This window comes from Pseudorca crassidens, chromosome 10 (genome assembly GCF_039906515.1).
Source record: "Pseudorca crassidens isolate mPseCra1 chromosome 10, mPseCra1.hap1, whole genome shotgun sequence".
Classification (NCBI taxonomy): Eukaryota; Metazoa; Chordata; class Mammalia; order Artiodactyla; family Delphinidae; genus Pseudorca; species Pseudorca crassidens.
Window position 1 is genome coordinate 69,220,238 of NC_090305.1, and position 15,092 is coordinate 69,235,329.

Sequence of the window (15,092 nt, forward strand, 5' to 3'; positions counted from 1 at the left end):
AGAGGGTCACAGAGGTTCTTTTTTTTTAAAGAAAAAAATTATTATGATAATTTAAGTATCATAAAATTCACCCATTTTAAGTATATAATTCAGTGATTTTTAGTAAATTTACCAAGTCGTGCAACCATAAAGTGATTTCAGACTTAAAAGTTGTAAAAACAGTACAAAGACTTTCTATGTGCTTTGCACACACAGTCCCCAAATGTTAACATTTTACCACATTTGGGTTTTTTTGTTTTTTTTTAAATTTGTTTATTTTAAAACATGAAACCCAAGCTGAATAGAAACCACAGAAATTACATTGACGAGATTTTTAGTATTTGCCAAGAAAAATAAAGCCCCCAGAGAAATAAAAATCAAACCCCAAACCCAGTTAAAAAAACCCAGAAACACAGCGGCAGCACATATAGCCATGGCCCTACGGAAGCTGGAGAATGCCAAGCGATTCAGGCCTCATTTCCTCGCTCAGAATGCTAAATCACTTTGTGGAGGGATGCAAGGGCCAGGAGAGAAACCCGGGAGGGGGAGTCTTAACAAATGCAGAGATTTTTGAATGATCCCTTCTCTTGAAGAGGCATCATTTAACTTGTCTTCCCATCACACCTCCTCCCTTGGTGGTTTGAGGTACTCTTTGGTTGGGGAAAGTAAGTAAATTTCTGGTGGGTTGAGTGGATGCTTTGGAAAGTGATGAGGGCTTAAGCTATCTTGTCAGTGCTCCCAAGAGGGTCGGTCCCCTGCTGGGCAGAGCTGAGGTTGGGGGTTGGGGTTGGAGGATGGGAAATAGGACCAGATTCAAATCTCCCACTCCTGCACACTGTAAGGTTTTTGTGGGGCTTAAAAAAAACCCAACAAATGTTTTCCCCCGTGAGAGAGCTGGCATTTGGATGCCTGATACACAAAGAAGGACTTGTGTGCTAGCTAGCATTAGACCAAGAAGCAACAGCAGCCAGGGGAAAGGCAAAGCAAGCTTACATCCATTGGCCTGATGTTTTTTTGTAATACAGTGGTTCTTAACAGTGGGGAGAGGGCGGGGGGAAGGCAGTTTGGATATCCTTTTCTTCCCTCCCCAGCCACTGGACATTTGGCAATATCCAGAGACATTTTCGGTTGTCACTACTGGCACTAGTGAGTAGAGGCCAGGGATGCTGCTAAACATCGTACAACACACAGGACAGCCCCCGTAGTGAATTATCTGGCCCAAAATTTAAACAGTGCCAAGTTTGAGAAACCCTGGTATAAGGGGACGGGAGTTATGGTTAGCCATAGAGAGGATGACCCAACTTGCCATGGGTTGACTTTTTTTTTTTTTTTTTTTTTTGCGGTACGCGGGCCTTTCACTGCCGTGGCCTCTCCCTCTGCGGAGCACAGGCTCCGGACGCACAGGTCCAGCGGCCATGGCTTACGGGCCCAGCCACTCCGCGGCACGCGGGATCCTCCCAGACCGGGGCACGAACCCGTGTCCGCCCCATCGGCAGGCGGACTCTCAACCACTGCACCACCAGGGAAGCCCCATGGGTTGACTTTTAATGAATCACCTTTCTCTTTACCTTCCTCCTGGTCCTAACAGAATGGGGAGTGGTGGGTGGGGTTAAGAGTGTAGTGATAGAGTGCAGACATGGCTCCTGCCCACCTTCCAGACTGCCAGTCACAAGCCTAGCCTGTGCCCTTGGGGTAGGAGCTTCAGAATGAGACCTACTTGATATATTGCCCAGAATAAGTTCTTTAAAGAACCAAAGGGTTTTATGGGGTTTTTTTTTTTTTTTGGTTTTTTGTTTTGGCCATGCTGCGCACCTTGCAGGGTCTTAGTTCCCCTACCAGGGATTGAACCTGGGCTTGGCAGTGAAAGCTCCAACTCCTAACCACTAGGCCACCAGAGAACTCCCCCCCAAAGGTGATTTTTAGAATCAGTCTGAGAAATGACTAAGATATTCTGTTATCCAGCAGACATTACCAGCTGGATATGGGGCTTGAGGGTCAGCAGATCACACACATTTGATAGCAGTTGCTAGAAAAACAAGTTGAGAATTCCCTAAACAGATTGTATTTCACTTGTCAGTTTTCCAGGGAGTATTTAAAATATGGGTGCTGATTTTCATAGCCCTTGGTTATAATGTATCAAATATTGGAAGCCAAATGAATATCTTTTCATTTGGCTTTATTTTGGAAGAAGGTTTCACAGAGCCTTATAACTGGAGCCAGCATGTTGAACTAGTTATAGAGACTCAACTCAAAGTAAAAGATGCATATATTTTATCTTAATATAATAGCATTTTACTGTAAATGGGACATACCCTCCTGTGCAAAACTGGTTGGTCTCTCTGGAATCATGTTGGATATATCAGAAACAACTCATTTTAACTTTTGTTAACATGGTGAATACTGAGCTCTTCTATGTGTAAGACCTTGGACTAAGTAGTATACATTTATTAATGAAAAAATGGACATGTCTCCTTATGGTCTAGTGGGGTGACACTGTTTAAAATTTTTTAATTTTTAAAACTTTTCATTTTGAAATAATCTCAGTCTTTCAAGGGGGTACAAAGTAGTGGAAAGAATACCAATACTCTTCAACATTTCATAATCATTAAGTTAACATAGATATAATATTATCTAATATACATAACTTTTCAGATTTTGCCAGTTGTCCGCTAATGTCGTTTCTCTGGTTTAGTATGCAAGCCAGGATCATATGTTGTATTGAGTTGTGATATCTCCTTTTATTCTCTCTGTGACACTTCTCAGTCTTTCTTTGTCTTTCATGGCCTCGACACTTTAGAAAAGTACTGGCAGTTATTTTGTAGGACATTTCTCTGTTTGGATTTGTGTGTTTCCTTGTGATTAAATTCAGGTTATGCATTTTTTGGCAAGAATACCCCAGGAGTGATGTGTGTCTTTTCTTATATATCATCAGGTAGCACATGGTTTTGTCCTATTACTAGTGATATTAAGTTAGACCACTTGGTTAAGGTGGTGTTTGTCAGGTTTTACCACTGTAAAGTTACTATTTTAGGTATAATTAACTTACTATTATAAGTTATAATTAATTAATTAATTATAATTATTAATAAGTATTATGTGGGGGCATACTTTGAGATTATAAATATCCTATTTCTCAGCATGCCTTTTTCACTTAATAATTTTAGCATCCATTGATAGCTTTTGCACATAAAGTTACTACTGTGGGTTTTTGTCTAAGGGCAATTTTCTATTTCCATCATTTCTTACACATTTGTTAGAATTCTACTATAAGGTTGAACCATCCCATCTCCCTTATTTTATGTAGTGAATAGAACTAAAAAATATGGTGTATACACACATATGCATTTTTATATCTATCTGTGTATATATATTAAAAACCATGATTTCATGATGTTATAAATTCCAATTCTAATCCAATATCACAGAGTTCATTCTAGCTTTACCTCATTCCTTATTTGTAATTCTTTTTCTAATAGTAAAAATCCTGGCTTTCATTCTCCACAATATGTTTACTTATTTGCTCAATCCCAGAGTATACATAAAGTAGTTTCAGATTGTTAATTCATCCCCCTGTGAAAAACTAGAATCCAGTATTTGGGTACAGTTCTTTTTGTCTTTAGCCTGAGAGTATATAGTCAAAATACTGTTTCCCAAAGTTAGTTAGGGTGGTTCTTCACCACCTCACCCACTCTTCTATGTGGTTGTTACTCATTTTACTGTAGAAAAAGTAGAAAACACAGGTTAAGAGAAAAGGGTTAGTATCTCCAGTGATCTCTATATTGCTTTTTATTTATTTATTTTTGGCTGCATTGGGTCTTCGTTGCTGCACGCAGGCTTTCTTTAGTTGCGGCGAGTAGGGGCCACTTTTCGTTGCGGTTTGCAGGCTTCTTATTGTGGTGGCTTCTCTTGTTGGGGAGCACGGGCTCTAGGCACGCAGGCTCAGTAGTTGTGGTGCATGGGCTTAGTTGCTCTGCGGCATGTGGGATCTTCCTGGACCAGGGCTCGAACCTGTGTCCCCTGCATTGGCAGGCGGATTCTTAACCACTGTGCCACTAGGGGAGCCCTATATTGCTTTTTTTAAAAAAATAAATTAATGGACTTTTTCTTTTCTCCTTTTAAATAGACTTTGTTTTTTAGAGCAGTTTTAGGCTCGCAAAAATATTGAGCATCCCACCTCCAACACCACACCCACAGCCTTCTTCACCATCCACTGTGGTACACTTATTACAATCAGTGAAACAACATTGATACATCATTGTCAACTCAAAGTCCATAGTTTACATGAGGGTTCACTCTTGGTGTTGTAGATTTGTGAGTTTGGACAAATTGATAATGACATATATCAACCATTATAGTACATGCAGAGTCGTTTCATTGCCCTAAAAATCCTCTGTGCTTTACCTGTTCATCCTTTCCTCAATGGTTGCTGGGTTGCAAACCCCTAGCGACCATTTTCTTTTTACTGTCTCCATAGTTTGTTCCAGAATCCCATGTAGTTGGAATCATACAATATGTAGCTTTTTGCAGATTGGTTTCTTTCACATAGTAATATGCACTTGCTAGTAATTGTCTTCTTTCACTTAGTAATATGGATTTAAGTTTCCTCCATGTCTTTTTGTGTTTTGATAGCTCTTTTTTTTTTTTGAAGCTCTGAATAATACTTTATTGTCTGAATGTACCACAGTTTGTTTATTCATTCACCTAAAGGGCAACTTAGTTGCTTCTGAGTTTTGGCAGTTATGAATAAAGCTGCTATAGGATACATCCATATGTAGGGTTTTGTATGGGCATAAGTTTTCCATTTATTTGGGTAATACTAAGGAGTGCAGTTCCTGGATTTCACGGTAAGAGTATGTTTAGTTTTGTAAGAAACTGCCAAACTGTCTTCCAGAGTGGCTGTAGCATTTTGCATTCCCACCAGCAGTGAATGAGAATTCCTGTTGCTCCACATCCTCACCAGCATTTGATGTCAGTATTCAGGACATTCTAATAGCTATGTAATGGTGTCTCATTTTAATTTGTACTTCCCTGATGACATAGAATGTGAGCATCTTTTCATAAGCTTATTTGCCAGCTCTAGGGTTCTGCCCCACCCCTCTCCACCCGCATTGTTCTTTAGCAAGTAGAAGAGGTTCCCATCTATTCTAGTTTGCTGAGAGTTTTTATCATGAATGGCTGTTGGATTTTGTAAATGCTTTTTCTGCTTCTATTGATACGACCTTGTAATTCTTTTTTTTTTTTTTAGCCTGTTGATGTGATGGATTATATTAATTGATTTTTCAAAGTTGAACCAACCTTGCATTGCATACCTGGAATAAATTCCAGTTGTTTATGGCATATAATTCTTTACATACATTGTTGGATTTGCTTTGCTAATACTTCGTTGAGGATTTTTACATCTACCCTCATGGGAGATATTGGTTTTTTTCTTGTAATATCTGTGTCTGGTTTTAGTATTAGGGTGATGTCTGCCTCATAGAGTGAGTTAGAAAATGTGTCCTCTACTTCTGTCTTCTGGAAGAGACGTGGAAAATTAGTATAAATTCCTTAAATGTTTGGTAGCCTTCATCAGTGAACTCATCGGGGCCTGGTGCTTTCAGTTTTGGAAGATTATTATTGATCCAATTTCATTAGTAGATATAGACCTATACAGATTGTCTTTTTCTTCTTGTGTGAGTTTTAACAGGTTGTGTTTTTCTAAGAATTGCTCCTATTCACCAGGGTTATCAAATTTGTGGGCATGGAGTTGTTCATAATATTCCTTTGTTATCCTTTTATTGTCCATGAAATCAGTACTGATGGCCCCTATTTCATTTTTGCTATTAGTAATTTGTATCTTTCTTTTTTTTAGTTAGCCTGGTTAGGTGTTTATCCATTTTATTGATATTTTTAAAAACCTAACTTTTAGTTTCATTGATATTTCTCTATGAATTCTCTGTTTTCAGTATAATGGATTTCTGTGCTTATTTTTATCATTTCTTTTGCTCTTTTTGGATTTAACTTGCTCTTCTTTTTATAGTTTTCTAAGGTGGAGGTTTAGATTATTGAGTTTAGATCTTCATTTTTTCTATTATGTGCATTCAGTGCTATAAATTTCCTTCTGAGCACTGCTTTCCCTGCATCCCACAAATTTCAACAAGTTGTGTTTTCAGCTTCGTTTAGTTTCAAATTTTAAAAAAAAGTTCTCTTGAGAGATTTCTTCTTTGATCCATGTGTTATTTAGAAATGTGTTGTTTAATCTCCAGGTATTTGGAGATTTTACAGCTATCTTTCTGTTATTGATTTCTAGTTTTATTATGTTGTGGTCTGAGAACATACATTTATAATTTCTATTTTAAATGTGATAAGGTGTGTTTTTTGGCCCAGAATGTTGTCTGTGTTAGTGAATGTTCCATCTAAGCTTGAGAAGAATGTGTATTCTTCTATTTTTGGATGAAATAGTCTATAAACATTGAATAGATTATTGCTGTTATTTTGATGTGTACCCTTTCAAATTTTCCTATGTACTTATCATCCATAACCTTTGTATTTACAAAGTAGGATAATCTTGTACACATGAATTTATAACCTTTTCTTTTCAAGTATTGTGGGCATATTTCCTTGTCATTAAATACATTTTTATCATACCACTTTTAATGGCTCTGTAATGCTCCATAGTATAGATTACCATGATTTAACGAGTTCTTCATTTGATATTTTGAGATTATTTCTTTATTTTATTAAAGAATGCTATGATGAATCTCCTTGTAGCTCAATAGTCATACATCCTTAATTACTTCTTTAAGTTAATTCCTCCAGGTAGACTTGCCAGATTAAGAGGTAAGCATATTTTATGACTTAATAAATATAGTCAAATTGCCATCCAGAAATTTCCTGATTTATTTTTTACCAACAGTGTTTGAGAGTACCTGTCTTCCCTGCATCCCAATGGGTGCCAAGTGTTAATAACAAAATATTTTTATTGAGTGGTGGTACATGGATGTGTGTTATTGTGTTCTCAAACTTGCTGTATGTTTGAAATATTTCATAATTTTTAAAAAAAATGTTGCCTGTGTAGCAAAGAAGGGAGTGATTTAATCTTCTGTCTTAGGTTATTAGTGAAATAGAATGTTTTTACATTTGATTACTAGTTATTTGTATTTCTTTTGTAAATTGTTGGTTCCTGATGAATATTCAGCTAAAAGTGAAAAAAAGAGGACATCTTAGTTACCCTGTCTAGTCTTAAGGGATATCTATTAGACTTTTTGAAATGTTGAAAATAGGTATATTACCTGAATATGACATGGGGTTTCTCAAAACTTTATCCCTCAGAAAAGAGAATCCTTTTTTTTTTTTAAGCAGGCAAAGAAATTTAACACAGTTTTGGTGATTATTCCAGGGTTATAATCTCAAAAATAAAAAGTTGGATAACATGTTTAATAAAACAAGTATTCAAATTCACTTACAGGACCATTGAAAGAATTGACTATTGTAGTTTCATGCCAAAAAATACTCGGGCTTACGATAAACTTCCCCACAATAACATTATTCACAGATTCAAAATGTGGTATATCTTCTTAAAATTTATTTTATTGAAGTTTAATTGATTTACAATGTTGTGTTAATTTCTGCTGTACAGCAAAGTGATTCCATTATACATATATATATACATTCTTTTTCATATTCTTTTCCATTATGGTTTATCACAGGATATTGAATAGAGTTCCCTGTGCTATAAAGTAGGACCTTGTCGTTTATCCATTCTATATATAATAGTTTGCATCTGCTAATCCCAAACTCCCAATCCGTCCCTCCCCCACCCCTCTTCCCCCTTGTCAACCACAAGTCTGTTCTCTATGTCTGTGAGTCGGTTTCTGTTTCTCTCTCTCTCTTTTTTTTTAATTTGGTTATGCTGGGTCTTAGTTACGGCAGGTGGGCTCCTTAGTTGTGGCATGCGAACTATTAGTTACAGCACGCATGCAGGATCTAGTTCCCCAACCAGGGATCGAACCTGGGCCCCCTGCATTGCGAGCGCAGAGTCTTACCCACTGGACCACCAGGGAAGTCTCCCAACATGTTTTGATTGAAGTGAAGACTTGCTACATAAAGCATTTATTAGCATTATCAGCAGCTCCAAACAGCATGATCTGTATGTCTTGGGCTTCGGTTGTACAAGTGGTTCCCTTTTTAGAGCACATCATTTTAATTGCCATCAAATTTGCTTAAGATATACCACATTTTGTGGGCAGAAGACCTAAATAGACATTTCTCCAAAAAAGACATACAGATGGCTAACAGGCACATGAAAAGATGCTCAACATCACTAATTATTAGAGAAATGAAAATCAAAACTACAATGAGGTACTACCTCACACTGGTCAGAATGGCCATCATTAAAAAATCTACAAATAACAAATGCTGGAGAGGGTGTGGAGAAAAGGAAACCCCCCTACACAGTTGGTGGGAACGTAAATTGGTGTAGCCACTGTGGAAAACAGTATACAGGTTCCTCAAAACCTAGAGTTGTTATATGATCCAGTAATCCCACACCCGGGCATATATCTGGATAAAACTATAATTCAAAAATATACATGCACCGCTATGTTCATAGCACTGTTCACAATAGTCAAGACATGGAAACAACCTAAATAAGTGTCCATTGACAGAAGAATGGATAAAGAAGATGTGGGACATATATATAATGAAATACTACTCAGCCATAAAAAAGAATGAAATAATGCCATTTGCAGCTACATGGATGGACCTAGAGATTATCATACTAAGTCAGAATCTAAAATATGACACAAATGAACTTTTTTTTTTTTGTGGTACGCGGGCCTCTCACTGTTGTGGCCTCTCCCGTTGCGGAGCACAGGCTCCCGACGCGCAGGCTCAATGGCCATGGCTCACGGGCCTAGCCGCTCTGCGGCATCTGGGATCTTCCCAAACCGGGGCATGAACCCGTGTCCCCTGCATCGGCAGGCGGACTCTCAACCACTGTGCCACCAGGGAAGCCCAAATGAACTTATTTTTGAAACAGAAACCGACTCACAGACATAGAGGAAACTTGTGGTTTCCAAGGGGGAAGGGGAGTGCGAGAGGGAGGGATGGACTGAGGGTTTGGGATTAGCAAATGCAAACTATTACGTATAGAATGGATAAACAACAAGGTCCTACTGTATAGCACAGGGAACTCAGTATTCAATATCCTTGATAAATCATAATGTCAAAGAATATGATAAAAAATGTATATATATGTCTAATGGAATCACTTTGCTGTACAGCAGAAATTAACACAGCATTGTAAATCAACTAAACTTCAATAAAATAAATTTTTTAAAAATGATGTGTTTGGACTTCCCTGGTGGTGCAGTGGTTAAGAATCTGCCTGCCAATGCAGGGGATACGGGTTCAAGCCCTGGTCTGGGAAGATCCCACATGCCGCGGAGCAGCTAAGCCTGTGCACCACAACTACTGAGCCTGCGCTCTAGAGCCCGCGAGCCACAACTACTGAGCCTGTGTGCCACAACTACTGAAACCCATGTGCCTAGAGCCCTGCTCCACAACAAAAAGAAGCCACCGCGATGAGAAGCCCATGCACTGCATCGAAGAGTAGCCCCCACTTGCCACGACTAGAGAATGCCAGCATGCAACAACGAAGACCCAACGCAGCCATAAATAAATGAATGAATGATGTGCTCTAGAGAACTGCTAGATGACCTAAAATGGCTCTGTTGGTGATTAAAAATGCAGCATGTAAAAAGCTTGAATAAAATAGAAGTGTACAAATGGAAGGGGTACTGTCTCTAAATCATTATTTCTTCTCTCTCTTCTTTGCTTTTTGAAGTATCACGTACTTACAGTAAAGAGCAGAGATCATAAGCATACTATTCAGTGAATTGTCACAAGTTGAATACACCTATTGTCTTAGTTTGGGTGCTATAACAAAATATCATAGACTGGTTACAGTACTTAAATAGTAGAAATTTGTCACAGTTTTAGAGGCTGAAAAGTCCAAGATCATGGTGCCAGCCAGTATGTTTCCCTGTGGGGGCCCTCTTCCTGGTTTGCAGATTGCTGCCTTGTTGTGTATCCTCACATGGTAGAGAGAAAGATTCTCTCTTGTTTGTCTCTTAGAGTACTAATCTCATTCATGAAGGCTTTACCCTCATGACCTAATTACATCCTACCTCCAGATACCATCACATTGGGGATTAGGGCTTCAACATATGAATTGGGGTAGGGGGGTGGACACAAACGTTCTGTCCAAGGACCTATGTAACTGCAGCCGAGGTTAATAAACAGGATGCTGCTCCACGTGAAGAAGCCTCTCCTGGTCATTAATCTTTCTCCCCTTCCCAGAGGTAGTCACTGTCCTAAGTTGTCGTTCTGTAGAGTCCTTTGACTTGCTTTTGATCCTTATGTATATGGAATCACACATGATGTGTTCTTCTACCTGACTTCTATACTGAGTATTGTTTTTAAAATTCATTTTGTGTTTAAGTGGGATGTGTTCATTTTCATTGTTGTACGGTCTTTCAGTATAAGAACATACCACAGGGATTTCCCTGGCAGTCCAGTGGTTAAGAATCCCCCTTCGAATGCAGGGGACATGGTTTCAACCTCTGGTCAGGGAACTAAGATCCCACATGCCACAAGGCAACTAAGCTCATGTGCCACAACTACTGAGCACTCGGGCCACAACTACAGAGCCCACGTGCTCTGGAGCCTGCGTGTCACAACTAGAGAGCCCTTAAACTGCACCTGTTGAGCCCGCGTGCCACAGCGGAGAATCCTGCATGCCACAACAAAGATCCTGCCTGCCGTGACTAAGACCCAATGTAGCCAAAAATTAAATAAATAAATAAACAAACAAATATTTAAAGAAAGAAAAAGAACATACCACAATTTATTCATTGGTTCCACTGTCAAAGAACATGGAGGGTTGGGTTTTGTTTGGTTTTTTTTCCATTTGGGGCTATTTCATAGTTATTACTTCTCTTGGTGAATAGGTACACTCATTCCTGTTAACATATACCCATTGGTGGACTTGGATTTTGAGTGTATCCTCAGTCTGTCACCTAGTAGTTTAAACTTCATTGACTGCTGCCTAGATACAGTCATTCAGTAGCTGCTGAGCTCCTTGCTGTGTTTATATGCCTGCCAGTGTATAGGTATTGGGGGTACAGTTGTAATTCAGACCATGTTGTTTTATAATTTAAACATATAAAACTAATTAATAAATTAAGTAGACATTTGGCTATTTCATATCCCTAAAGTTTATTCATTCAAGGTTGGTCAAATTGGGCTTCCCTGGTGGCGCAGTGGTTGGGAACCTGCCTGGCAACACAGGGGACACGGGTTCAAGCCCTGGTCCGGGAAGATCCCACATGCCACGGAGCAACTAAGCCCATGCGCCACAACTACTGAGCCTGCACTCTAGAACCCGCGAGCCACAACTACTGAGCCCACGTGCCACAACTACTGAAGCCCGTGCACCTGGGGCCTGTGCTCCACAACAAGAGAAGCCACCACGACAAAAAGCCCGCACACCGCAACCAAGAGTAGACCCCGCTTGCCGCAACTAGAGAAAGCCCACACGCAGCAATGAAGACCCAATGCAGCCAAAAATAAATTTATTTTTTTAAAAAAAAAGGTTGGTCAAATTGCCTTTTGCAGCCAAAAATAAAGACCCAATGCAGCCAAAAATAAATAAATAAAATAAATAAATTTTTTAAAAAAAGGTTGGTCAAGTTGCCTTTTGGCCATCTTTTTGTTGGGAAAATGGATGTTCCCTTCTAGTTAGAGTTCTCTAATTTTCAGTTATATATGGTCATTGGGAACCAGAGCTTTGGGCAAGAATTGAGGTGTGCTAAGGAGGATGAGTGTGGCAGTGGTATGCACAGTTAGAGGAGAAAAGGCTGGGGGCAGAGTACTCACTGAGAGGCTGTGGGGTGGGGACAGGTTAAGTGGGCCAGGGTATGGCAAAGAGAGAGGAATGAAATAACTGAATGTCTTTGTTCTGGCAATAGTCTTGCAGCCCTGAAAGCTTTTTTTGTTTTGGTTTGTTTTAATTAAGATATAGTCCACATATCTTAAAATTCACCGTTTTAAAGTGTACAGTTTAAGTGGCATTTAGTATAATATAGTCACAGAATTATGCAGCCATCACCACTATCTAACTCGTGAACATTTTCATCACCCCAAAAGAAACCTGCACCCATTAGCAGTTGCTCCCATTTCCCTTCACCTTTCCCTGTTTCACGCTTTTACCGTCCACTAATCTACTTTCTTTTTTTCTTTTTTCGGCCGTGCTGTGCATGGCATGCGGGATCTTAGTTCCCAGACCAGGGATCGTACCCATGCCCCATGAAGTGGAAGCATGGAGTCTTAAACACTGGACTGCCAGGGAAGTCCCCTAATCTACTTTCTGTCTCTATAGATTTGCCTGTTTGAGATGTTTCATATAAATGGGATCATACACTTTTTTGTGACTGACTTCTTTCACTTAGCATAAAGCTTTCAAAGTTCATTCATGTTGTAGTATGAATTAGTACTTCATTTCTTTTTATAGTTGAATATTCCATTGTATGGTTGTAATACATTTTCTTTATCCGTTAGTTAGTTGATAGACATTTGGGTTGTTTCCACTTTTGGCTATTATGAATAATGCTACTATGAATATTCATGTACAAATTTTTGTGTAAACATACATTTTCAGTTCTCTTGGATGTATGTCTAGGAGTGGAAATGCTAAAGTTTTCAGGTATTTTTTTCAAGAGCTTTCTCCAAATGGATTAGACCCCATATTGGAGTGGTGTGTTATTGAAAACATGGAATACTCACAGTTCCAATGGCCAGGTTTCAGTTCTGTTTTGGATGCCTTTGGGCATTCATGCTGCCATTTTGAATTCTCCCTTGGACTATGGATTGTTTTTTTGTTGTTGTTGGGTTTTTTGTCTTGTTTCATGTTGTTTTGTTTTGTTATTTTCAGCCAGATGCCTCAGGGCACTTGTTGCCCTGGACATAGATCAGCCTTTGTTATTTGGGTTTTGAGCATATCCAGGATTTGCAGTTGATGGTTGAACAGCTAGTTTTCTTCTTTCCATTCCTTATAGGTTCTCCTTCTCATAGTCAACTGTTAAATGGCACATTTATTATTTCTGCCTATGCATCTGATAATGCTCAGGTTGTCTAATTCCTGAGTTTTTTTTTTTTTAAATAAATCTATTTATTTTATTTATTTATTTTTGGCTGTGCTGGGTCTTTGTAGCTGCGCGGTCTGGGCTACTCTTCGTTGTGGTGCACGGTCTTCTAATTGCAGTGGCTTCTCTTGTTGCAGAGCATATGCTCTAGGCACACGAACTTCAGTAGTTGTGGCACATGGGCTCAGTAGTTGTGGCTCACAGGCTCCAGAGCGCAGGCTCAGTAGTTGTGGCGCACGGGCTTAGTTGCTCCGCGGCATGTGGGATCTTCCTGGACCAGGGCCTGAACCCTTGTCCCCTGCATTGGCAAACGGATTCCCAACCACTGTGCCACCAGGGAAGCCCCGCCTGAGGTATTTTAAAGATATAAAGGTCTTTTTCTTTCTTCTTCTTCGATGTGATTCTTGTGCACTGTGAATCCAGAGCAATGCAGGATATGTTCGGTTCCCTATAAACTGGAGGAGTGCCAGCACAGAGAAATGTTTGTGTTTGTTCCTATCTGGTTTCTAAGCTCAGCTGGACCTCTTTAAGGTCAGAGAACATTAGTTTGGGCGCCTTGCCTAGGAAAATTCTTCTTGTGGCTCATTTGAGTGCTTGGGAGGAACGGGACTCTGTGTTGTCAGGCGTTTGCTTAGGTAGTTTCAAGATAGCACTGGAACCCTGAGAAATACGGAATAAAGGTGTAAATAGCTAAACCAGACAAAGTGCCCAGGTCATGACTAACAAAGATCTATGTACAGTAAAGCAGGTGTTACCAGAAATAGACGTCTCTGGATTTAAAGATCCAAGAGGGCAGGGACTGTTTCTTTTTTTCACTTTTATTTCCTTCACTGCCTAAATGGTTTAGACCTATAACTGGCAACACATGATGTGCTAAATAAATATTTGTTTCTGGATATTAATACAACTTAAAAGTAGTTTCTGACTCTGTATTCCTTCTTCATAAGCCTTTAGTGATCTTTTTAGTTTCTGCATAATGTAGAAGTCTCTTGTTCTCCCAACCTGAGTAGCCTCTTGACTTGCCAGATTCTGGTACTTCTATTAGGCTTCTACCTTGTTATCTTTGATAGCAGATAGTAATATACTGTTTCTATTCTAACAGAGGTTGCCACATCTTGTTTGTTCTAATTTCCAAGTTTCTGTTTGATTCTTGTCCTCATACTCCAGGAATTAGTGAAAGGAATAGCTTGGAAAGTGCAAGGTAGGTTGTCAAGGGCCTTACATTTAGTCTTTAATTTAAAAACATGAGGGAACCACAAGAATGTAACGAAGTCAAAATGACACTATAGGGAAACTCTCCTTGTGGTAGTATATAGACTTGACTAGAGGGGTGAAACTGAAGAGGAAAAGGTCTTTTAGAATCTGGAGCAGAAATTGAGATGTGAGGAGATGATGGCTTCCACTAGGGGCTGGGAGCAGGTATGTAATGAAGAAGTCAGGTTTGAAAGAAGACTCTCTGAGGTTTGGTAACACTGGATATTGGACAGAGGGGCAAGAGGGAGGGTAGACTCAGAGGCCACTCAGAGGTTAGAAGAACGGTAGTACCTTGAACAGAAATAAAACATCTGGAAAAGGAAGGCGTTTGGAAGGGAGGGACGAAGATGGTTGTTGAGTGTGAAGTGACAGCAGGACCTTTAGGTAACTGATAGAGATACAAGATTGATGCCTGGCAGAATAAACATGCAGTTTTTTCACTGTCATTTTTTGTATCTTTCGTTTCACTATTTAACTAATTTACAGCTTTCTTTTTATTTCATAGTCTTTACGGCAAAATACCTACCTCTGCCTATCACCAATAATTTCCAAAAGCATCTCTATCAGTTAGGATTAGATTTGGTGAGTGACAAAACACTAGAAATAACGGTGGCTTAAAATGAGGTGATTTATTTCTCTTTACCGTAAATGAAGTCTAAGCCATCCAGGTTTTCT

The 15,092-nt window shown here is 39.3% G+C and overlaps 1 protein-coding gene and 1 non-coding gene across 4 annotated transcripts in view; one reads left to right on the plus strand and one right to left on the minus strand.

Annotated features, from left to right (window-relative positions):
* Positions 1–15,092, plus strand: part of RBM6 (RNA binding motif protein 6) — a 106,974-nt gene that overhangs the window by 57,158 nt on the left and 34,724 nt on the right. The window lies entirely within an intron of this gene.
* TRNAA-CGC (transfer RNA alanine (anticodon CGC)) lies at positions 7,949–8,021 on the minus strand. The gene has a single exon. It is a non-coding gene; the product is annotated as a tRNA-Ala (tRNA).